The 25,817-nt window shown below is 38.2% G+C and overlaps 1 pseudogene across 1 annotated transcript; it reads left to right on the forward strand.

Moving 5' to 3' along the window:
- Positions 1-3,184: 3,184 nt before the first annotated feature.
- On the forward strand, positions 3,185-3,810 carry LOC308533511 (SIN3-HDAC complex-associated factor-like; annotated as a pseudogene). Its single transcript has one exon. The product of its transcript is annotated as an SIN3-HDAC complex-associated factor-like (transcript).
- Positions 3,811-25,817: the final 22,007 nt, after the last annotated feature.

Genomic DNA, 25,817 nt, shown 5'->3' on the forward strand with positions numbered 1-25,817 from the left:
TACTCCTTGAGGGATTCATTAAATTTATCGGCGGTTTCCATAAAATTCTTGAAAAACCTTATAAACGTGGCCTTGAACTCTATATCCAGTCGTCTGCCCTCCTCCGTTTCTGCCAATTGTGACCTGTTTCTTTGTCTCCGCATTTTGGCTGCTTCCCTGTGTTGATAGAGTGGCCCTGCGCGCCAGGTGTCCTGTAGGGCCCAGTGGCTCAGCCTCCCCAGTTACCTGGGGTGGACACTCTTGGTGCACTGTTGGTGCCTTGGTTGTTGTAGGATCACTGGGAGGAATTGACCTCCAGGCCAATTGGCTGTGGGAAGCAGCTGTGTCTGACGTGGGAGAATGGTCCCCCTCTGACCACTGGGTACAGTGGCTCCTGGATCTAAGGAGGTGCTAATTCAGTCCCTGCCTGAGGCCACACAGCCGGAGCCACGAAGAGGCTCAGCTGTGAAGCAATGCAAGCCGCTGCGGGGCCTTGGGCCTTCTCTTGGAAGTTCCGGGTCTGCCTGGCTGGGCTGTAGTTAGGTACATTCACATGCAAAAGCCTCTGCCGCAGCCTGGGTGGGGCGGGGTCTCAGGGAGTCAAAAGGGCGGAGAAAGAAGCTATGGCTGATTCTCCGCGCCCTGAGTCGCACGTCTCAGTGTCCCGGTAATGGCTGCAAGCACCTCTGAGGGAAATCCGCCCACAAGTTCGCCCGCTGCTGCCTGACAGAGCAGCCTCTCCCCGTATGAGTCCTGGGTCCCCAGAGACTTCCCAGAACCGGAGTTCAGAGCAGTTGGGAGCTTGTGATTCAAAAAGACAGCCGCGTCCTCAGGTGCCACCCCCTTTCCGCACGCGCGAGCCGCCGCCGTACCTCTGCACTCAGCCTCCGCAGCTCCTCTGGCTCTCAGCGTGCTTTTCTTTTCTTCTAGTTGTAGAAATTACACTCAGCCAGCCTTCCTGTTGTTCTGGACGATGTTTGCTCCGTCCTTTGGGATATTTTTCAATTGTTGTGTGAGGCGACTATTTCCCGGTGTTTATCTATGCCGCCATCTTAGTTTCTCCCGGAAGAATGTATCTTAGGAGAAATCTATTTAAGAGAGGCCAAGGAAGGCTTCCTGGCACTTGAGATGAGATCTGAAGAATGACCAGGAGATAACACTGCAGAGGTGTTGGAGAGTGAAGGAAGGAGACAGTTTCAGACAGGGGAATAGTGTACGCAAAACTTTAAATTTGTGGCCTTTCATGAATGTGATAGGCTCTGAACAAGGAACTACTGAAATGTCAAGAGTAAGGCAAAATGATGTAGTCAGACATGCATATTGAATAAAGCCACTCACAGTAATTTGTTCAGAGGTTAGATGGGTTAGTGAGAATTTGGAAAGATCAGTTAGGAAACTATAGCAATAGTCTTGACAGAAAATGCTAGAAGGATGTACAGGGTGATGGCAGTGGAACTGGAAAGAAACAAATGGATTGTTTAGTCTTTGTTTGTTTAGGATGAAATAGAGAACTATAATAATTTTGGCCTTTATAGAATAATGTCCCCATATTGGTGCTAGAATTAGGTAATTTGACAGGAAGGTAAACAAAATCATTAAATTATACCAATATAGTGATTTTTTAAAATAATAATGTCTTTTCATGTTCACATATCTGGATATATTTAATCTTTTCATTGTCCAAACAGCTATATAAGTAGTCACTTAGGTATGGGAATAATACAATTTGCACATGGTAATACTTATACTTTGGCTTTGTTTTTACACAGAAATTGAAAAGAATTTGCCAGTGAACATTTATTGAGCATTTACTGTGTGCCAGATAATAAAGGATTTTAGTTAATGATCTGTAAATTTGTACTTTTTTCCATATACTGCATGTAATCTTATATAACACGTATGATAATTCTGAAAAAATGTAAACTATTTCAACTTAGTTTTAAATAGCTTATAAGTTAAAAGTATTACAATGTAAGAGGAAAAAGAAGTTAAGTTATTTAGTTCTTGAGTACTGTGTGGCAAATGCCCTAAATGTTTTATCCTGTTAGCCTTTTCACCCTGCTTCCCCCCTGTGCCCCAAAATAATTGATTATCCATGTAAGATCGTACAAGCATTGCAGCAAAAAAGGCAGAAAACAATGGACAAAGATAATGAAATTTCACATTTTGCCCTGCCTTTTTCAAGCCAACCTAAGTTATGAAAACTTCACATAAAAACCTTTGAAATTTCATCATGGGTTTTGTGAGAGGGGAAAGTTGACCTAGAAACACTTGACTTATAACTTGGCGGCTACTGAAAGGCTAGCCTCATAATTCAGTGGTCCAGTGACAGCTCTGCCTATAAACCCAGGTCTTCATTTCACTGACATTTTCAGGTTTAGTCTCCTTGAAAATGCTAACAAAAGTGAAGCATATAATTTCTCTGCTTGGGAGAGTAGTGGTGATGTTTATGGAACCATTTGCTGTCTCAGGGGTAATCTCCGGATAATTTGGATTAACCTTATCAGGTCTCTAGATACCACATTACCCAGGGTGGATGATCTCCAGAATAACCTTTCCACATCTTAAAGTTTTTACCCTGACACCATGTTTTATCAAAAAACATTCAAAAGAAATTCATCGGAAATTACCCAACCAGGCTTACTTCAACACTTTTGGTTTGAAGTGGCCATCGTCCAGGCAAGAAACCATAATATCTCCTGTGAATAATTCTCATTAGACAGTGGGACATCCTAACATTTTCTGTTTCCTTTTTCACAAGACAGTTGTTATGTATCAAAGGGCCTCTATTCTCATATTTGTTCAGGTTTTGAAATTGATAATTTGGCAGGAGGAGGAATGCCCGTTACTTTTTTCTGCTGGTAGAAAGAGTTTGCTTAAAGGAGTGAAGAATTTTCCCCAAGGAAGAATTTGTCTTTTGGATTGGCAACAGAAAGAATCTTTCATTTGTATTGACTGCTTTAAAAAAATCTATTGTTTATGTTAATAATAATAATTTATTAGTATCATAAAGTCAGAGCTTAAAGTGCCAGTGCAAAGCTATGAATTTCACTGTCTCAAAACTAAACAAATTGCTAGAGAAGGCAGTTGAGGAGGAGGGAGCGAGTGGCGGAGGGGCTGGCCTGGCGTGCACTCCACGCCTCCAGACTAGACGTTACTGCGCGTGGAACAGCTGTTTTGGGAAGACTATTGCCTAGAAAAAAAGATGTTTGGTTTTCACAAGCCAAAGATGTAACGGAGTATAGAGGCTGCTGTATTTGCAGAGCTAAGTCCTCCAGTTCTCGATTCACGGACAGTAAACGCTTTGAGAAGGATTTCCAGAGCTGTTTTGTGTTGCATGAGACACGTTCAGGAGACATCTGTAATAAGAAATTGCCATCAAGATAAAAAACAACACTGGAATCACGCGGTAGATGCAAGGGCAGGACCCAGCCTGAAGACTACACTGAAACCAAAGAAAGTGAAAACTCTATCTGGAAACAGGATAAAAAGCAACCAGATCAGCAAACTACAGAAGGAATTTAAACGTCATAATTCTGATGCGAACAGCACCACCTCAAGTGCCTCCCCAGCTCTGTCTCCTTGTTACAGTAACCAGTCAGATGAGGGCTCAGATACAGAGGTGGCTTCGGGCTCCAGCCTTTTTAGATCTCACGTACTGGAAAAGACAGAAAATATGTTGTGGGATTATCTATAAAGGCCGCTTTGGGGAAGTCCTCATTGACATGCACCTCTTCAAGCCTTGCTGCAGCCACAAGAAGGCGGCTGGCTGCAGAGAAGCCGGAGGAGCCCAGCTCAGAGCCTCTGCCCATCTCCACCCAGGAGTGGTGACTGAGGTGTATGTAGAAGGGGAACAGGAAATGATTGAAATTTTAGAGAAAAAAAAACACCCAAAACACAGCAACAAAATGACCTTCCTGCTTTTCACTTGGATACCTGCTATTCTGCCAAAAGACAATTTCTAGAATAGTTCCGAATGGGTTATTTTTTCTTCCTCTTCCACAAGTCCCACCAACTCTGAAGCCAGTGTCTAGCTTACTAAAAGGAAAAACAGACATGCACATAATATTTAAGTGGAAGTTAAGGCTCAGCATAAATTTTTGTCAGGTAATTCTTAATACCTGGAGTTTTCTTTCTTTATTTCCTTTTTTTTTTTTGAAGTTTAAGAGGAAAGTACCAGTGTTCAAATTTGAACTATAATAGTTTGTATATTCAACATTTGAAGTATATTCTATTTTGTAGTACTCTTGTTTCAAAGTGTATTCAAGTAGGTTTTCTGAAATATAGAAATTTATCTTGCATTTTGATCTCTGGTGATATTTTCAACAATATTCATAAGCTAGTATAGAGACATCATTTTAGTTAAGAATAGAAGTTCTATTTCTCCTTTCCAACTAAAGAAATCCTAGTTCTGTTTTTGCTTTATATTAATATTTGGCAAATTACTGCATGTTGCCACTTCCTTTCTAATTATTATCCTGAACTATAGTGTTCTAGTTACCATAATGAATTTACTATTTTAATGTTGGCCACACTTAAAGAATTTGTATTTTAAATCAAGACCATTTGCTTCTCAATCATACTTTCTGAAGGTTAGGAAGAACAAGTCATATTCTGGCTCTTTTACACATGAGGAACTAGAGGTCCAGAGGGATTACAGGAGTTTCCGAATTTCACACCGGGCTAGGTCGTGTGACTCTACATTTTAATGCTCTTTCTATTACAAAGAAACGTTGTCTATTTTTACATCTTTTAGAAATTTAAATAAACTGATACTTAATATTTTGTGGCCTTTAATTGTGCATTTCATCTGATACTACTTAGATTGACAAAGATTTTTTTAAACAGCTCCCTTTGTAATCTTTTTATCTTTTCCATAAACATACCTAATGGTACTTTTTAATAAAAGCTCAAAAAAACCCTCAACCCTCCCCCCCAGCCCCCCCACTAAACAAATTGAAAAATAAAGTAAGTTAGCACTTGTAATGGTGTGAGCCGTTGAGCCCAGGTGATTCACTGTAGTTTTTCTGAAAAGTCTTTATCCAATTTCAATAGTTTAAACTGGTGGAGCAGAGCAGGGATTGCTGATAAAGCCAATGTTATATGTTATGGTTAAAGTACTTCATGAAAGAGATAACAGAAGAAAAAGTTACTGCCTTCTTCATATTGAAACCTGGCCTGTTCTTCTGAAAGTAAGGTGTCTATGAACCTTTACGTAATACACATTCGTTTGTTTCTAAAAATGAGAGTCTGAATGTAGGCACTTGAATTATCAAGCATGATAAAATGTTAGCTGTAGTCAAAGTCCTGTGAGGTCAGTGATGCTAGTTAGGGTGCTTCTTTGCATGTAGGTTTCAGGAAAATATTCAGGTTGTCTGTGATAAAAAAAATAAGGTCCTATTCTCTATAAGAGAGCTTGACATAGTCAAAGTAAAATATCTGACAATTTCACTTGAGAAGGAACAGGTAAAATACTCTTCAAAATAAAAATTGTTTCTATTTCTTGAGAGTTTCTTTGTGCTAGATGCTTTGCATGTACATGGTCTCATTAACCTACACAATGTTGTGAAGTTTATCATCTCCATTTTACAGAGAAGGAAAACTGAGACTCAAGAGACCAAGGCACTTGTCTGAGTTCACCCATCTGGATTGAAATTCCAAAGTGGAGGAGCTAAGATTGGAACCTGAGTTGTCTCTGAAGTCTATACTCTTTCTGCTATGTGCATTGCCTACAAAATGCTTAGTCACTTCCTGCTGTATCTACTTGAAAATAAACCAGAGAGGTTAACGGGAAAAGCCAAAATATGGGAGTGGGGAAAGGAAGTGAATGTGGGTACAGTGGCATTTTGACCAGAGAGTTACATATATTATAATGTGTGGAGTTGTGGGCAGGCAATTAGAGGATGAGCAGTTAGCTAGCTAGAAGAATGACTACTGAGCTTGGGAGCATAATTTATGAGAATGATTAAAGACTTGTTGCAGAATTTCCTTGTCTCAGACCAATGGAATAATGGAAAAAAAACTTGCATACCAAAAATCGAACAATCTCTTCTAATACTGGAGTGTGATATTTAAAGAAATAAAAAATAATAGTTACTATTTATTGGACTTATCCTAAGTATGAGTTAGGGTAAGTCCAATAAATGTTTTTATTTTATAGCATTATTTTTAACCTCACAACACTCTTGTAATGTAGGCATTATCATTTCTGTTGTATACTTAAAAAAAACAAAGAAACCAAGTGTCACAGAGGTTAAATGAGTTTCCCTAGGCTAATAAATAGGTCCATCTTGATCCTGAGTCTTCATTCTTTCCACTATATCTTGCTGTCTCCAAAAAAGATATTTGAAACCCTTTCTTACCTATTTCAGGTTAATATATGATCAGTTAATAAAAACCTTAAAAACTTTATTTTAAGAGTAATCAGTTTTGCATATCAGATTAGAGGTACTAGTAAAGACACAACATGTTAGGTGGGATAGAGTAGGTCTTTGATATGAAAAATCCACAACCTTATTCTGGAACCTTAGGCTAATGTGATCTGGAAATAGAGGCACTGGCCTGAGAGATGGACCATGTCTGCCTCAATGTAGCTGAGCAGTCTTAGACAAGTCATGTAACCTCATAGTCCCCAATTTTCATGTCTCTCTTTGTTTTATCCTCAACTTCTAGTGCAGTGCTTGGTATATAATAGAAATAAAAATGATACATGATATAAGCCTCAGATTGCTAATTTTTAGGATTTCTTTCAGTTCTAAGTTCTGTGACTCAGGAGGCATAATAACTTTTGTTTCTTTATTCTTTCAATAAGACAAATCTGTCAATATCTTTTGCAAGGTTATTGTGAGAATTAACTAGTATATTTTCCAAGATACAGAGTTCCTACAGAAAAAGATAAGACCATATTTTCTTTCCTTTCTGATAGTTGTGATACTTTCATTAATACTTTGCACTGACCAATGCTACAAATGTGTCAGGTACCATAGAGAAATCAGAACCTTCCCAGGAGGTTCATAATCTGAAAACAATTTCATGGGAGTAGTATTAATGACTGAGTTTTAAAGTGACCATATGTCCATGTTTGAGAGAATCTGGTCGCATATATTGTAGCACTAGAAGAGTCAGGGAAGAATCAGACGGACATCAACCCAGACATTGCCAGAGGGAAAAGAGTCCTCTAAGAGCCTGTTCTATTGGTGGGACTTTTGTGTTATTTCTTGTCTTTGTGGTTTGGAATACAGCCATGATTTTGTGGTCTCGTAAATATGGAAGCCAGGTGCTTTGTGCTCTAGGCCCGGTAATTTGCTGTATAAGGGTCAACAATCCATCTCAATTCTCAATTGATTCATTTTTGAAAAGTTGATGGTAGTGTTTACATTGACAGTTTATTGTGGAGATTCATAACGAATGACTAGAATAATCTGATTAAGTTTCCTTTCTATGGCAACTATGTGGATATTGCATATTTTCCAAGTCTGCAAAAAGATCGAAATAAATTAGAAACTCATATTTACTAAAACATTCCAAATGGAATCTAGGCCATGTGACTTTATCACTCACTTTCCTTTGCTAAAAGCCTTACTAACAAAAGAAAAGGAAAATAAGGGGGACATTTTTGTTTCTCTACTGGCAATGAGAAGTGTGTCATTTGCAAAATCTCCTGAAAGCAAGAGTGGATTATTTGTAAAAGTGTTAGTGTATTCTTCAGATTTATACTGATAACATACAATGATTCCAAGTTGTAATTTTGCCTTACACTTTAGCAGAGAAGCGGAACCAACAAAATAATAATGTTATATAGGAAAAATCCAAGAGTTAGATGTTAGGTAATGATTTTCCAATAATGTTTTCATTCATTTCTTTCTCTCTTTCTTTATTCATTCATACACTTATTTATTCAACAAATATATAAAGTTCCAGATACCGAGCTGGGTGATGAGGATAAAAAGATAACTGGTTTCATGACTTTTTAATTTAATTTCTTTCTTATTAATATTTATGACCTATACATCAGTAAATAACCTATGAAAGTTTATAATGTTCTATCCTGATATTTCTGTTCATATAAATATTTCTCTTTATTAGTAAAGAAATGTACTCTCTACCAGAGATTCCTATGAATGGGGAAAATCTTGAATACTCTAATGTATTTACAATAAATAAAAATATACCCAAGTTAAGAAATAAACAATAACATCCTAACACAGAATCATGATGCTTGCTAGAGACTTTCCATATTGCAAACAGAAGGGGATCTTTTAAGATTAAAACATGAGCCATGTGACTGTAGTAACTGAATCTTCTCACCAACTTAGAAGTGTGAACCATGAGTGCATCTTAGTCTAATTCTTTTTTTTTTTAAATATATTTTATTGATTTCTTATAGAGAGGAAGGGAGAGGGATAGTTAGAAACATCGATGAGAGAGAAACATCGATCAGCCGCCTCTTGCACACTCCCCACCAGGTATGTGCCCACAACCAAGGTACATGCCCTTGACTGGAATCAAACCTGGGACCCTTGAGTCTGCAGGCCGACGCTCCATCCATTGAGCCAAACCAGTTAGGGCTTAGTCTAATTCTTTAGGATATCTCTTCCTAGGAGGGACTTTCTTTTAGTTGATAACTGGCTGAAGGAAAAGAAGGATGTATTGAATTCATATCTTTTTTTCAAAATATACTTTTATTTATTTCAGAGAGGAAAGGAGAGGGAGAGAGAGAGATAGAAACATCAATGATGAAAGGGAATAATCGATTGGCTGCCCCTTGCACGCCCCACACTGGGGATCGAGCCCACGACCTAGGCATGTGCCCTGATTGGGAATCCAACCGTGACTTCCTGGTTCATAGGTCAACTCTCAATCACTGAACCATGACAGCCAGGCTTGATTCCATATCTGAAAAGCCTATGGCTTCAGACATAAGTGTGATCCAGGAACTCAAATGATGTCAGCAGGTAAGAGCTTTCTTTTTTGGCTTTGTTTTATCTGTATTGGCTCAATTTTTGAGCAGGCTCTTCCCTCATGGTGATAGAATGGTTGTCCGTAGTTCTAGGTTTATGTCTTCTTTTGCCAACAATTCAGGTGGAAGAGCATGCTTTTTTTTCCCCCCCAATAGTTCCAACGAAAATATAAGAATTGAGTTTTATGTAGTCTGGTTGGTCTGTCCTGAGTCATATGCCTCTCTATCCTTCAAGCTGGGTTAATGTCAGTCTCATCCAAACCAAATGAACTGAGAATGACAAAATCAGACTTCTGTATTAGAGAGGACACGAATATAAATGTACATTATGCTACTTTTAGTAATATTTAGTGTCTAGAGCAGGGGTCTTCAAACTATGGCCCGTGGGCCACATGCGGCCCGCCGAAAACATTTATCTGGCCCGGCGGGTGTTTTTGCCGCCGCTGCCTGTCCTGCTTAGCAGCCAACTCGCCCGGAACCGCAGTCGCATGTGTGGAATGTCTGAGGGACAGTGAACTGGCCCCCTGTTGAAAAAGTTTGAGCACCTCTGGTCTAGAGAATTTCTGTTTGTCCTCGGCCTTATATCACAGCAGAAGTTTTCCCTCTCTCTCATCCCAGTACACAGATTGCCCCCTATTTCACACATTTGGGTTTGCTCATTAGTCTGTTTATGAGACCATGCTTACAACCAGGGATTTTCAGGACTGTGAAATCCTTAAGTGGGAAATGTTTCCATTTATAGCAGAAAAAATTGCTCTGTGCTAGTTGACCATATGGCCTGCCTTAGTGTGATGTATTCTTATGTCATCAAAATCCCTTGGTATTGGTATAAAATCAACTTCTATAGAGTAGGATATGTATTGTGTATCCTTTTATATAAAGAATTTTAATACTGTATGTCTCCTCAAAGAAAAAGCATCATGCAGTTGTATGAATAATATTAGAGATCATTTTTAATTTGACAAACTTTATATTCGCTCGATAGTTATTCTTAATCTAGTGGATTTCTGAGTGTTCAAAAATAGTTAACATCTGCCAACAGGATGACTCATAAGGAAATCTATACATCATAACAATTAGTTAAAAATATAACTTTCCATGAGGATGCAAGATCAGTATACTCCATTGAAGGATATATATGGAGTTCAGTGAAGTTTAATTATATTGCTGACTGCTCTTCTGTAATTTATTTCTATTTGAGTTTCTGCATTCTAAAGTCTGAAACTCTTTAGTTAAACTAGCCCTTGTCATAATATGAGATAGTCAAGATGAAAAACCCATTATTTAATTTTAACTTAAAGACTCTTACTGGGAGTGGTAGAAACTGAGCTAGATTCTTAGTACATCAGTAAACCATAATGTAGGAGAAGAAAAACCCAGGAAGACTGAAGTAGAACATATCAGACACACAAACACCCAAAATATTTAACACAGAAATAATTATAACACAGTATAAAGGTAATACACTCTTTTTGGTGCACAGTTACATTAGTTTTGAAAATGCAAAACTACTACCACCATTAAAATATGGTTCTATCACCCACCAGATTTTCCTTGGACTGTTCCTTGATAGTGATCCCTTTCCCATCTCCAACCCCAGCAACCAAGGATCTGTGATGTGTCTTATAGCTTTACCTTTTCCAGAATCATATACGACATTTAAAAATGGAAATGTGAAAAATGCTAATGTATCTTAGTCACCATTTCCTATGAAAATCATGTTTTATAACTATGCTCTTGCATGCTAGAGACCAAGAAGGATTCTGTTGGAAATTCCATGGGCGGTTTCATCTCTACCAATCCCTGTGGACTGATAAATATTTTCTCAAGGAGTCAGTAATCTTAGGTCTTTGCTCAAAACATTGTTATTATGCTGTTTTGTATAAAAGATTGTGCAGTTAAAAACAGTTAATAGTGATAGAATAGAATAGACTTTCTATTGTAGATTGCTATTTCAAAATTCAGATATGCCTTTATGACAGTACAGACTGAAACCGTACTCATTGCCATAACTAAGGACGTTCTATAGCTTGATGTACCATATATTTAGAATTCCTCACTCCCTCTCACCTCCTCCACTCTTCCTATCTCCAAAACAGCATATGTACACTGAGGAAAGGTAGAAAATATTGATGAGCATAGCAGAGTTGGAAGGGGACATAAACTATTATAAATTCTTATACAGTATAGAAATGGTTAACTGTCTATGACTGATACCTAGACCTACTTTAGACACCACATAATAATTTTTGAAAGGTTGTTATTTTTCCTTATACTCATACTCTAACTTTATTATGTTTTGATCTTTATCACTTATTTAAAATATCACATCATATTTATTCTTTGCTTTGTAAGTTGCGCAAAGGCTATTGGCCAAAAACAGTAATATTCTGATATAACCTGATCTGATTTGACTATTTGAATTAGTTTAAATAGTAAAAATAGTTATAAAAATAATTTGTGCCAGAGTTAAAAGGACATTATTGTTTCATAAAATTCAGTAAATGAAAATTGACTTTTAATAATGATTGTTTTGTACTCTTATGCATAATTTTCTATTAATTCTTTGGAACATTACTAAGTAAATCTCTGGAGGTCTTAGTCAAGTTAAACCTATATTTTTGTGTAAGTGGCTAAGGTCCATTTTTCAAAAGTTTTCTGTGGTGTTGAAATGAATATAGACTATATCCCCAGTGCCTTGGATGTAGACTGTTTCAATGAAGAATAATTAATTAATTTGTGCATTCATAGAGAAAATTTTTACTGAGCACCTCTACTGCATCAGATACAATGCTAGGTACTGGGAATATAGAAGAGTTTCATCATTTGCTTTCAAGAGGCTCATAACAACTAAAATCTTCAAAAATGTGTTTTTAAATTTATATAATCTTTCTTTTCTTCACCAGTCATATCTAATCAATCACTAAGTTCTTTCAATATAACCATCTAAATTGGTGGTTCTCATCATTGGCTGCATGGGTTGAAACTCACCAGGGAGTTTTAAAAAATACTGATGCCCGGGTTCTACCCCCAGAGATCAGACTTGGCAAATGCAGACAATGGCAATGTGCAGCCAAGAATGAAAACCACTGCCCTGGAGCAGGAGTTGGCAACTTTTCCTGGAAGGGACTAAATAGTAAATATGGTCTTTGCTGCTATGACTCAATTCTGCCACTGTGGCAGGACAGCAGCCACAGACAGGATATAAACAAAGGAGTGTGACTGTGTTCCAATAAAACTTTATTTATGGACATTGATATTTCAATTTAAAATAATTTTCATGTGTCATGAAATGTTCTTGATTTTTTTTTCCCGTCATTAAAAAAATGTAAACACCATTCTTAGCTCATGGACTGTACTGAAATAGGCAGTGGGTCAGATTTGGTCCATGGCTGTAGTTTGCTAATCCCTGCTCTCAAACAGTTCAGAAATATAGGTGTTCATCAGAATCATCTGTGACTTTTAGAAAAGTTCCTGTCCTTGCCCCCAGAGCTTCTGACTCAGCAGGTCTGTATGGAACCAGGGGATTATATTGTGCAAGCAGGGTTTAAGAATCCCTGTTCTGAAGATTTATTGAATCTTTGTTTTTATCTAAATCCCCACCACTTTCTCCTTTTAAGTCTTTATTACTTTGCACCTGCACTATGGTAATAGCCTCTACCTATGTTTCCAGTCTAGGCTCTCACTAATCAATCTTCCACACTGCCATATTTCTTACCTTGTTTCAAACCTTCCAATGGCTTCCATTGCCTACAGGACAAAGTTTTTGCTTACCAAGTCATACAATGGTTTTTATTATCTGGTTTTTGCCTGTGAACTCATCTCCTCACACTCTTGATTCTCAGCAAAATGGGCTACCTGTAGTTCACACTGCTATTTCTGGTCTGTGTGCTTGAGCTCATTTTGGTCCCCCTGTCTGGAAAGCCCTTTGTGTGGTTTTTGTGTGCGTGCGTGTGTGTTTTTCTAAAAATATATTTTATTGACTTTTTACAGAGAGGAAGGGAGAGGGAAAGGGATATAGAGTTAGAAACATCGATGAGAGAGAAACATTGATTCAGCTGCCTCCTGCACACTCCCTACTGGGGATGTGCCCGCAACCAAGGTACATGCCCTTGACGGGAATTGAACCTTGGACCCTTCAGTCTGCAGGCCAACGTTCTATCCACTGAGCCAAACTGGTTAGGGCTGCTTTATTGTCCTTCAAGATGCAGGAGTATTTTTCACCTCCTCTGTCTTCATGTCTGGGTAAAATTTCTGGATTAGATGGCTCTACCCTGTGTTTTCATAGCTCATTTATTTACCTACACATACATGTATCACATGATATTAAAATAATCTGTTTATAAGTAAATTGTATTTGAGATCAGAAACTCAGTTTTATCTTTATACTAGAGGCCCAGTGCATGAAATTCGTGCATGGGTAAGGTCCCTAGTGGCTGCTGGCGGCTGGCCAGGGCCTTCCTTCATTCCGCGCCACCCTCTGGTGGTCAGCGCATGTCATAGAGAGCAATTGATTTCCTGGTCTGTCGAACTCCCAAGGGAACACTTTGCATATTAGGCTTTAATCTATATAGATATTGTAGCACTTAATGCAATACTTGATGCATAGTAGGTGCTCAATAAATACTGTCTTTTATGTACAGCATGCAAGGGAATTGGATTTATTCATAGATAAAGAAATAGATAAAATTTAGTTCCTGGACTGGAATATAAGATAGTTACTACCACTGGGGAGCAACTCAGTTGTCCTCAGGCAGAGCCAAGGAGTGTTACAGAGCTCCTGTAACGGGAACAGTATAGGTCTCAGATTTGATCATTTGGTTATAATAAAACTAGACGTGAAATTGGACACAATGGGCCCAAGGCTCCCTGTCACCACTTGAGCCAAATTAAGCAGAGATAGGGTTGAATCATATATGAGTGTTTATTCCAATAAATCCAGCAGTATGGGGAGAGCAGTCAGTCACCTGGAAATTCTCCTCTGATCCCCCTCACCAGTTGGCTAATTATATACATGAGGGAGAAGATAGCTGCGAGCTGCAAGTGTAACATGAAAAGGGGAGGGGAGAGTCTGCATTCCAGCCTGCAGGAGCTAAAAGTCCCATAACAAGGTGGCTAATCTTCTATGATGTTACAAACAGCTCAGCCCGTTCCTGGGACAGGAGAATGGTCAGTGTTCCTGAGAAAAACTCCCGGAGGGGGTCAGGGCCCGGACACAGCAACCAAATCAAAGTGTGTCCTGTCCTTGGTCAGTTCTCAAAATGTATTTTTTTTTCTGAGTCATGGACCCATCGAGGCATCTTGTCTTTTTACAGCCTTGTCTCATCCTCCAGTTTCCCAGGGTCTGTAAGAAAACTTCTTATCTATTGTTAAGGTGAATAATTATTAAACAACTGTGGCTCTGTTCTTCTTATGTGCCCTTCCCCACTATCAGAGGCATTTAAGAGCTGATATCCAAACAGATCGTGGGATCGTTACAGTGGAAGCATGGTTTGTACTGTAACAAGGACTTGGACTAGAGTCAGACACTGAATTTCATCTCTGCTATTTACAATCTGTCTTATTTTGAGTAAGTTACTTAACTCCTTGAACCTCAGTTTCTTTATCTGGTGAAAAAGACAACACTATATATCTTACAAGTTTTTTTTGAAGATTAAGTGAGCTAACATGTGAAAGCATTCAGCAGAGTTCCAGGCATGGCACAGAAGCTCAATAAATGATAGTTTCTCACCCTATTATTGGTCATTCATATGTTAAGGTGAATGTTTTTTGCATTTGCTCTGTTAATATCAGTTCTTTTTGCCTGCCAAGGGCAAAACATTGTAGCAACAAATGGTTTGATTAGGGGAAGGTGGAAAAAGAAAGGAAGAAGAAATAATATTGAATGTCAGGTCTGGTGGAGTATCCATTGGGGTTCACTGATATGCTCTAAAGTATTTTAGAGCAGTTCTTTAGCACCTGGGAAGAGTGTCTTGCACATGCCCTAGTTAACTCCTCATCTTGCCTTTCACTTCCTCAGGGAACTATTCTCTTATTTTCATGCCCATATCACAGTGATTTGATTACTAGCTGTCTTCCTCAGTAGGCTGCCTGCTCCATGAGGGCAGGGAACTTATCAGTATGCAGTGTGTCCACAGTATGCAAAGTGACCATGACTGCACCTAGCTCATAGTAGAGGGACACCAGGATTGGGATAAAGGAATATTAGAAAATGGAAAGTGCTTGGCTGGGATGGCTCAGTGGTTGAGTGTCGACCTATGAGCCAGAAGGTCATGGTTGGATTCCTGATCAGGGCACATGCCTGGATTGCAGGCTCAATCCCCAGTAGGGGGCGTGCAGGGGGCAGCCAATCAATACTTCTCTCTCATCATTGATGTTTCTATCTCTCTCTCCCTCTCTCTTCCTCTCTAAAATCATTAAAAATTATTTTTAAAAGGAAAGTGCTGAGATCATGTTTAATTAAACTTATTGGGGTGACATTGGTCAACATGAACATACAGGTTTCAGGTGTGGGTTTCTATGTTATAAGATTTGCATTTTGCACTGTAACACCACCCAAAGTCAAACCTTCTCCTGTCACCATATATTAGAACCCCCTTCTAATCATTTAAAACAAACTTTTCTTTCTTGTTTTACCTAAGGCTGTCAGAATTGTTAAGATGCTGCACAGATGTTGAGATTTGTTTGAGAGATCTTGGAGTTTATAAACTCATCATTATCTACATCATGGGCATAATTTTTTGTGTGGAAGTCCTTGATCTAGTCACTTATAAAATCTCTGCTGCTATCAGCAACAGTATGTGTAATGCCAATTGGGCAACAATTATACTTTATGGCTGCTACAGGTATTTTAAAGAGAATAAAAATAAAGATGATTGATATCTTGGTAAGTTTTAAAATGTGATATTTTAATAATAATTATTTCATATCATCCATTTTTAATAATACATGTATTTTTCACCAATTAAATTATATTCATCAGACTCCCTGAAGTGGAATCTTATTATGAAAGTGGATATTACATTAATGATAAACACAATTTTGTCTAAAAATATTGTGAAATTGTGAGACTTATTGAATAATAAAAATATAGATTCTACCATAAAAACATATTTACAATAAATTATGTTCCTATATTAAATTTTATTAAGATTTTTTTTGTTCAGGCATGAATAATAGCTTGAAAAGCAATACTACTTACCAGAACTTTTTTATTTTTTGGCATTAGCAAAAAAAATGAAGGTTGTTAAATTTGAACAGCTAGAGATTTTTCTTGGAGAGGATTTGAAATATGACATCTTCTTTTTTGATAAAACACCAAAAGTAATGAAGTGGAATTAAGTGAGTTCACCAGTTTTCACATGAAAACAGTTCAGGGAAAATAACGTGTAAGAGGTAGAGACTTAAGAGAAATTTCTGCACTCACCTATCTCAGATTGTTAGGACATGATTACGATGTTTTCCTAGTAACCAGTCTTCAGTTTTAAGTAATTGTCTCCATTCTTTTGAAATGAAACAAGCAAGAAAAAATAACTTCACTAGAGGAGTGAAATATGAATTTTCTACATGCTTTCCTTAGCTAACATTATTGAGCCTCTACTATGCATCAGGTACTGGCCAAGTTCTTTAAATATGTTCTCACCGTCTTCACAACAGTTCCAGATATCATTATTCCTATTTTATAGTTGCAGAAACTAATGCTTACCCAAGGTTACAAACTGAGTAGGAACAGCCTAAATTTTTACCTAGATCTGAATTTCCATTAAAATATGTTGCATTCTCCAAATTAAAATTCTAAAAATGTTACCATGGTAAATGTAATTGTAAATCTAAACAGAAATCAAAGAACCCAATAAAATAAAGTAGCTTCTTTTCTAATGTGTTCAGTTAATAATAATACTTACAGGAAAATAATTTTATATACATATTTTTATATAAATCTCTTAGATCCATTGGGTCACTACAGATAATGCCACTGATTTCCAACCCCCTTATTGGGGTTTGTGACTTATTGAATTAATTATACTGCTGATATTTTTCTTGGATAGAGAGAATAAAGACATTTTATTAATGTAAACATTCATCAATTTAAAATCTTTTGCCAGCTGATTATGGGATATTGTCGCTGTTGATGGGATGAAGAGGCCTACATAAGCACACTAAAAAACTCCCTAACCTGGCTACTGGGCAAAAAGCTTCTTTATTGGACAGAGAAAGGCTATGCAATCCCTCAAACCAACAATGACAGGATGCTCTCAGAGAATGAGGATCTCTCTGCTCTTGCCTTGTGTGGCACATGACAAACAGTAGTGAAAAATTAGCAATTATCGGCATTTGTCAACTCTCTGGTTCTGTGGCAGGAAAACGGAAACAGCAGCAATCATGCTCAATTTAAGTCTCTCATGATGTCAGGCTTTTCACGGACTCACACGGACATCAGAAGAGACTTGAAAAGGTTTACAGATGTGCAGTCAGCTATGACAGTGATGCTGCCAACGTGGCTCATGGATCAACTAACTATTAAGATATCAAAAGCGATCCCTATAGCTTGCTGACAGCTGGTTCAATTGTTTGCACCTGTTTCCCCTGCATTACACATGTGTCTGGAATGGATTATTCTGGCTTGTTCGAGACTCATTTCACCTTTCCTCACTGTGACGTCCTCCAAGGAGCATCACTGCTGAAGAACAGGCAGCTCTCCACCAGGGCCCACAGAAGGAAGAAGCCAGTGTGCTTTGGAAAATGACTCCGGATGCTCGGCCAGTGTGTCTCAGTGGTTGAGTGTCAACCTATGAATCAGGAGGTCACAGTTCGAGTCCCAGTCAAGGCACATGCCCGGGATGGGGGCTCGATCCCCAGTGTAGGACATGCGGGAGGCAGCCAATCAGTGATTCTCTCTCATCATTGATGTTTCTGTTTCTTTCTCCTCTCCCTTCCCCTCTGAAATTAATAAAAACATATTTAAAAAAGAAAAAGAAAATGACTCCGGGATGTTGGGTTGACAAGGTTATCAGTGAGGGTTGGTTCTTAATAACATTTGACACTGATATATGAACAGTGCTTGCTTCCTCCATGAATAAGAGAGAGAGTTCTGTGATTTCACAGGATACTTGGGGTCTCTTCTTTGGATAGCAGAGTCACCATTCATACAGACATCCTGAATCTGTTATGGGACTAGATAGGAGTATAAATAAATGAAACAATCAGCCCTCTCTCCCATCCCCCAGTCTTCTGAGCTTCCATGTTTCCCTGGATACCTCTCTCACTCTTAGAGGCAAATTCACCATGAAACTGACAAAGTTCAAGTTTCAAATTCTTGTGATTGCACAGGCCAGGTTCTGAGAGTTGCCCTTGCAAGGGGTTCACATGGTTACATATTTTTGTGAAATGTGCAAAACTAAGACATTTTAACCACAGTGGGCTCAGAATGATGTTTCTTTCCACTTTGACTTCTCCTCTGACATACTTCCCATCATGTGATGTGGTGTTGGATGGTTGTGGGCATTTTTAGTGTCTGGCTAAGAGGAAGCTGAGTTGGGGACCCATTTAGTTTGGGTTTAGTGGAATATTTTTATGTGGTTTGCAGTTACTTCCGTTTTAAGTTATTGCTGGCTTCCAGGAATAGTCCTACTGTCCATTATTTATGCCTAATTTTGAATTCAGAGTTCTATATTGTTTTTTCTTAAGATGGATCCCTAAATTGTAAAAGCTTCAGGCACCACAACACCTCACAGCTCCTATTTGTTCCTTATAACTTGTCATCAAATCCTGTCAATTCTACATAGTGGTATGTGGGTAAACTGGCTCCTGAAAAACAAAAAGCCCTGATTTATAGAGTTTGCTAATTTCTGTGACCAGTTTCCATGGCTGATTCCAAGATACCAATGGTTTAACAAACAGCTCACAAAATTCTGAATATGTAACAGTTGACTCCTGCAAGCTGGTACAAGATGGCTCAAGTATTCCACTAATTCCCTCTCAGAAATAGTTCTATAAACTGGTCTCTTTAGTTCTATTTATCTAGTTCAGACTTTCATCTCTCCTCAATCCCATTCTCCCAAGACCATTGTAATAGCCTCTTATCCTGTATTTGGCTACCTGGCCGTTCTGAGCTCATCCCATCTTATGAAATATGACAGATTTACTTTTTTAAAATTCCAATTTGACCATGTGAGCCTCTTGCTTTAATACTCTCTGTCTCCCTGATTATTCATAGGGTAAAATTGAATTTCTGAGCTTATTTACAAGTTCCTTCATGTTCTGACCCTTACCTATCATCTGGCCTCATCTCCCTCCATAGCACTAGGCAGCCCGAGAGAACTGAACACTCCCAAACATGCTGAAACTATCACTTTTCTGTGCCTTTGCCCATGGGGCGCCTCTGCTTGGATTTTGCTTCTTTCTTTTCTCCACTTGGCAAACTCCTACACATGTCTACATCCTGGTCTGTTTTTCAGTCACTCACTATTGCAGCGATAAAGAAACTAAGCTTGGTTATAAGTTCCGCAAGCCAGGAATATCAAAATTTAACCTCAGGTTTTCTGCCCGAATCAGCTTTCAGGGGTAGTCATTAAAATAATGCTCTCTGCTTGCTGAATCTATAGGCTGTATCACATTGTCACATTTAGAAACTAGCCTGTCTTTAGTACTTTTACTTGCATTCCCTGTGAAGATTACTCTACTTCATGAGGATCTTGAGTCCTGCAGTAGGATTCTTTCCATACTTTTTATAGCACTCATGAGGATGTATGCAATCATCTGTTTATGTGCTTATCTCCTATGACTAGAATACATGCTCCTCAAGAGTAGGCAGCATGTCTTGTTAATCTTGGTATCCTCAATGCCTGACAAAATGGGCCCTCAATAGCACAGAGACTATACCCCCAAAAGTATGTGTTGAATGAAGAATGGATGGATGGATAAATGAATGAAAGGATGAAGTAGGCAAGTCAGTGGTCAAGGTAGGAGGGATGTGTTTTTCTATGCCCATACAAGTAGCAATCAGAATAGTCTACTTCCAAGTTGATAGACTGAAACTACAACTCTGGAAATAAACAGTGGAAGCTCTTGGTTTGTGGCTATTCACATTTACAAGTGTAATGCCTTTATGAAATTAATCCTTGTTCTTAATTTTAAACATTAAAGAGAGATAGTAGGAGGAACTTTCCTAGAATAGAAGCCTACCTTATGCATGTAGGGATACATAATGAGCACCTAATGCATAGTAACTGTTGTTTAAAATAGGGGGATAAACAGTGACAACTGTGGGAAGAGGTGGTAAGCTAAGAAATGAGAGAAAGAAAAGCAGGCTGCAAAAGAAATGCAGAGGAGGCTATTGTAATAATAAATAAATACTTGCTATGAAATATATAGGACAAAACTGGGAGAGGGACAAAAATCAAGGAAGGAAGGAATAATTAGAACAGAAAGGTATTGAATAAACTAAGTGAAAACATGACAGGAATTTCTGAAATGAGTGAGAAGATGGTTTCATAGTCTAATTTCATAGACTGATTTTATAGTCAGGCCTACTCAGATAATCTCTGTATTGTAATGCCAACTGACTAGGGACTTTGCATCAATAAAATCCCTTTATAGTGGTACTTAGATTAGTTTCTGAAATAGCACAGATGGGAATCTCAGGAGGCAATTCTGCCTATCTTAAGTCACCTTCTTAAGATTTTCGTTGGTAATTTTGACCAGGGTTGATTTTTGTATTTCACACTAATTTTAGAACTCAGTACTCAAGTAAAATCTGATCTCATGGTAGATATTTTGCTTTGGGTTTTGAATTCTTTTCGGTTCTCAAAAATCACTTTAAAAATGCAGAAAACTAGAAGTTAGTGGATGGGAGTTGTAGGAGCAGTAGAAAAGGATAACGTAAGCCTGTATCTACTAAGACTTTAACTTTTTTATTTTAAGCTGGAAGTTTCTTTTTTTAATTTATTGTTTAAAGTATTACATGTCTCCTTTTTCCCCAATTGAACCCCCCAGCCATTCCCACCCCTGAGGGCAAGCCTCCACTGCCCCAGTGTCTGTGTCCATTAGTCCTTTGGTTGATCTCTAACCGGCCCCCTCCACTGCCTTCTCTCTGAGGTTGGACAGTCTATTTAGTGCTACCTTGTCTCTGGATCTATTTTTGTTCATCAGTTTATGTTGATCATTATATCCCATATATGAGTGAGATCATGTGATATTTATCTTTCTCCAACTGACTTATTTCACTTAGCATAATGCTCTTCAGTTCCATCCATGCTGTTGCAAATGATAAATGTTCCTTCTTTTTTATAGCAGCATAGTATTCCATTGTGCAGATGTACCACAGTTTTTTATTTTATTTTATTTTTTAAAATTTTATTTTTTCTTTATTGATTAAGGTATTACATATGTGTCCTTATTGTATAGATATACCACAGTTTTTTAATCCACTCATCTGCTGATGGGCACTTAGGCTGTTTCCAAATCTTAGCTATGGTGAATTGTGCTGCTATGAACATAGGGGTGCATACATTCTCTCTGATTGGTATTTTGGTTTCTTAAGATATATTCCAAGAAGTGGAATCACTGGGTCAAACAGCAGTTCCATTTTTAATTTTCTGAGGAAACTCCATACTGTTCTCCACAGTGGCTACACCAGTCTGCATTCCCACCAGCAGTGCACGAGGGTTCCTTTTTCTCCACATCCTCGCCAGCACTTGTCATTCATTGATTTGTTGATGATAGTCATTCTGACAGGTGTGAGATGGTACCTCATTGTTGTTTTGATTTGCATCTCTTGGATGATTAGTGACTTTGAGCATGTTTTCATATGTCTCTCAGCCTTATGCATGTTCTCTTTCAAAAAGTGTCTATTTAGGTCCTTTGCCCATTTTTTGATTGGATTGTTTATTTTCCTTTTGTTAAGATGTATGAGTTCCCTGTAAATTTTGGAGATTAAACCCTTATCTGAAATAGCATTGGCAAATATGTTCCCCCATGCAGTGGGCTTTCTTGGTGTTTTGTTGATGAGAAGCTTTTTATTTTGATGTAGTCCCATTTGTTTATTTTCTCCTTAGTTTCCATTGCCCTAGGAGCTGTATCAGTAAAGATATTGCTATGACATATGCCTGATATTTTGCTGCCATGGAGTCTTCTAATATTTTTATGGTTTCCCGTCTTACATTTAAGTCCTTTAACCATTTGAGTTTCTTCTTGTATATGGTGTAAGTTGGTAATCTAATTTCATTGTTTTGCATATATCTGAACAAATTTCCTAGCACCATTTATTGACGAGACTGTCATGACTCCATTTTATTAACTTTGTTTTTTTAAAGACTAACTTTTTTATTATTGCTTTTTAAAAATGTTTAATAATTATTGTTGAAAGTATTACATATGTCCCATCCCCCTCCTCTTCCCAGCCCTCTGCAGCCCGCCCCAGGCCCTCACCACCCCATATATGCATGGCCTCATCTGTAAAGACTTTATATTTAAAAATATATATTTTTATTGACTTCAAAGAGGCAGGGAGAGGGAGAGAGAGATAGAAACATCAATGATGAAAGAGAATCATTGATCAGCTGCCTCCTGCATGCCCCCTACTGGGGACTGAGCCCGCAATGGGCATGTGCCCTGACAGAGAATCAAACTATGACCTCCAGGTTTATAGGTCAACACTCAACCACTGAGCCATGCTGGCTGGGCAAGACTTTAACTTTTAACACTCTATTTAAGATTAGGTAATATATATGGTGTCGCCAAAAATGTATACACACACTTTGAATAATTATAAAGTCAGTGTTAATTAAAACACATTTCATTTTCAAAATTGAGCTATCAGCTGTTAAAGTGTGTATGTATTTTTTGGGGGACACCCTGTATAAATGAGATGTGCTGGCTGATTGTGAGCAAGGAGGATATGAAGAGCCACCTGAGAAAGGTTGGGAGGAGAAGTGTAATGGGAGGACTTCATGGCCACGAAAGGACAACTTAATTCATCTCTCAAACTTATCTACCACTTTGGTATTTGGGCCAGAGCCTGCCACTCCTTGCCTTAGCAAATTTTTGAGAGCTATTAAGGTCAACAAAACAGCATGACTTGTTAAAAAAGAAAGATCTCTTAAATCCCTTCAGTGTGACATCAGTCTGTGTTAATGGAAGCATTATGTTCTAAATCAAAATAAAAATTATTTCCAGCAACTTGGCACTAGTCTTGTATGAGTATATTTCAACTGCTTTTATTTTGGAATACCACATGTTGAAAAAGAGACAAATTAGAGAAAATTCGGAGAACGGCAACCAATATGATAAAATGTCTAGTTAAAGGTTCATGGCACAGCTCAGGGGATTGGTAATGGGATATAAATCCTCTTTCTCGTCAGCACTTCATTTTTAGCAGTGTCTGTCTAATAACTGTCGTCACTGCTTAGAGTCAGACCAGCATGGGAGGGACTGATGGTTGGGGCAGCGTTCAGAATGTTGTAGTTCCTATTCCAAGTGGCATCACCATCAAAACCTTTTTTACCTTTTAGGTGAAGAAGTGAAGAGTTTAAACACAGAGGCTAAATCAAGTATTCACTTTGACCTGAGCCAGTTAGTTTCAAGTCTGGCTAGAAGTATACTAATTGCTCTAAATAGTAGACTTTGCTATATTTGAATTAGTAGTGGAAGAGAGAAAGTCTTTTTTTCAAGGTTAAATAAATATTCACAGTAGTTGAACTGTTTCCAAGAGGTTGGCAATTTGCTTCAAGTTTATGTTAAAAATTTTTGAATGCCAATTTATTTAACCATAGTGAGAACTATAATCTTGACTACAGTGCTCATGTTGATGCGATCTGTGTATTCTATACCTATAGAAAGGCCTCTAGTGGGAGCCAAATCATAATCAGAAGTTGCTCTGTGGTTGGCACAGTGTTCTTTAGATGATTCTAAAATAAATACTGGATGTGTGCATCCATAATTTATGATCAAGTCTGGATGACTGGCCCGTTGCTTGGTGGGATGAGGCCTAGGATGCATGAGACCTCTGTTTTAGCCCTGAATCTCTTATTAATTCACTGGTGATGATTACTAAATTGGTAAAATAAGAAGCTAATAATCAATGGTCTCTAAGACCTTTATACTATAAAAGTTTTTAATTATATATATGCTCTGTTGGCAGCTAAGTAGATAGATAATTAACTACCTTGTTTCTATTCATTGAAGACTTCAGGTTTTTATAAATATAAGACAATTCAATAAATATTTGTTGATGGCTTCCTATGTGCAAATTATTGTGTTAGGCATGGAACTAGACATGGTCTCTTCCCATAAGGAATTTAAATGACTAAAATATGAAAGTTGTCATTATAAATTAATATAAATATTAATGAGTATGCATGATCACATGAATATGATAGTATGATATAAATTGTGACTAATGAATATATAAGACCAAATTAAATAAAGCCAGCAATAGAAGTACAGAAACATGTGAGACAGGATATGAAATAGGGAAAAATCTACATCATTTAGGGAGATTAGAGAGGAATTCATAGAGTATAATATTTGAGCTGGACTTTTAAGGATGGGAATGCTTGGCAAGCTTGGAGAATCACTGATCTAGGGTCAGAGTCGGAGTGGCTGTGATGGTGATGTGAGATTCAGCTTGCCTGATAGGAGAGGAGGAAGAAGCTAATGAGGTACTAGCTTCAGTGACTCTCAATTGTATGGACCACTTCAGTAGTAGTCTACTAGGGCTGCCGTAACAGAATAACAGCACAAGACTGGTGGCAAAACAACAATTTATTTTCTCACAGTTTGGAGATTGGAAATCCAAGATCAAGTTTCTGCTGGCAAGACTGGTTTTTCCCCAGGCTTCTCTCTTTGGCTTATAGATACCCACTTTCTCCCTGTACTCTCACATGGCCTTTTCTCTGTGCATGTTCATCTGTGATGTCCCTCTTCTTTTTCTTTTTCAAAAATATATTTTTATTGATTTCAGAGAGGAAGGGAGAGGGAGAGGGAGAGGGATAGAAACATCAGTAATGAGAGAGAATCATTGATCAGCTGCCTCCTGCACACCCCCTACTGGATATTGAGCCCGGAACCCAGGCATGTGCCCTTGACTGTAATCGAACCTGGGATCCACAGGCCAACGCTCTATCCACAAAACCAGCTAGGGCTGTCTCTCTCTTCTTATAAGGTCATCGGTCATATCGAGTCAGGGTTCTTCCCTTATGACCTCATTAAACCTTAATTACCTCCTAAAAGACCCTATTTCTAAATATAGTCATATTGGTAGTTAGGGGTTAAACATATGAATTGGAGGAGTAGCATCAAACAGTTTATAACAACTTCTAAGGCTCCGAGAGGGGCTCTAGTCTTGAATTCTCATGACCATATACTAATATATATTTTGTGTGTGAAAAGGAAGTTATTTTTATACTCTTTGTCTTTAAGAGTGCCCCCCACCTCCTGCTACCACCATGATCCCCATCAAAAAAAAAGTAAAAAGAAATAGGCTTCAGGCCTCATAAAACCTGGGTCCAGCTCTGGCCAGTGTGGTTCAGTTGGTTGAGCATTGTCCCATGCACTGAGAGGTCACCAGCTCCTGGTCATGTCCAGGTTTCAGGCTTGATCATAGGGGGTTGTGCAGGAGGCAGTCGGTCGATGTTTTTCTCTCATTGGCGTTTCTCTCTCCCTTTCCCTTCCTCTCTCTCTAAAAAAAAAAAAATCAATAAAGATGTATTAAAAAAACAACTGGGTCCATCTTTTACCTGGAGACAAGATATTCACTAGGCCTATTGTTCGGTAGGAGCAGTACTCCAGAATAGGGTGCTGTGAGGAGGAACTGGGTGAGTGAGAGGTTTCCCATTATCATACATGAGGACATAGGAGCTGATGGGAATCCTGAGGGCTG

Source organism: Myotis nattereri, assembly GCF_964212035.1.
Source record: "Myotis nattereri genome assembly, chromosome: 17".
NCBI lineage: Eukaryota > Metazoa > Chordata > Mammalia > Chiroptera > Vespertilionidae > Myotis > Myotis nattereri.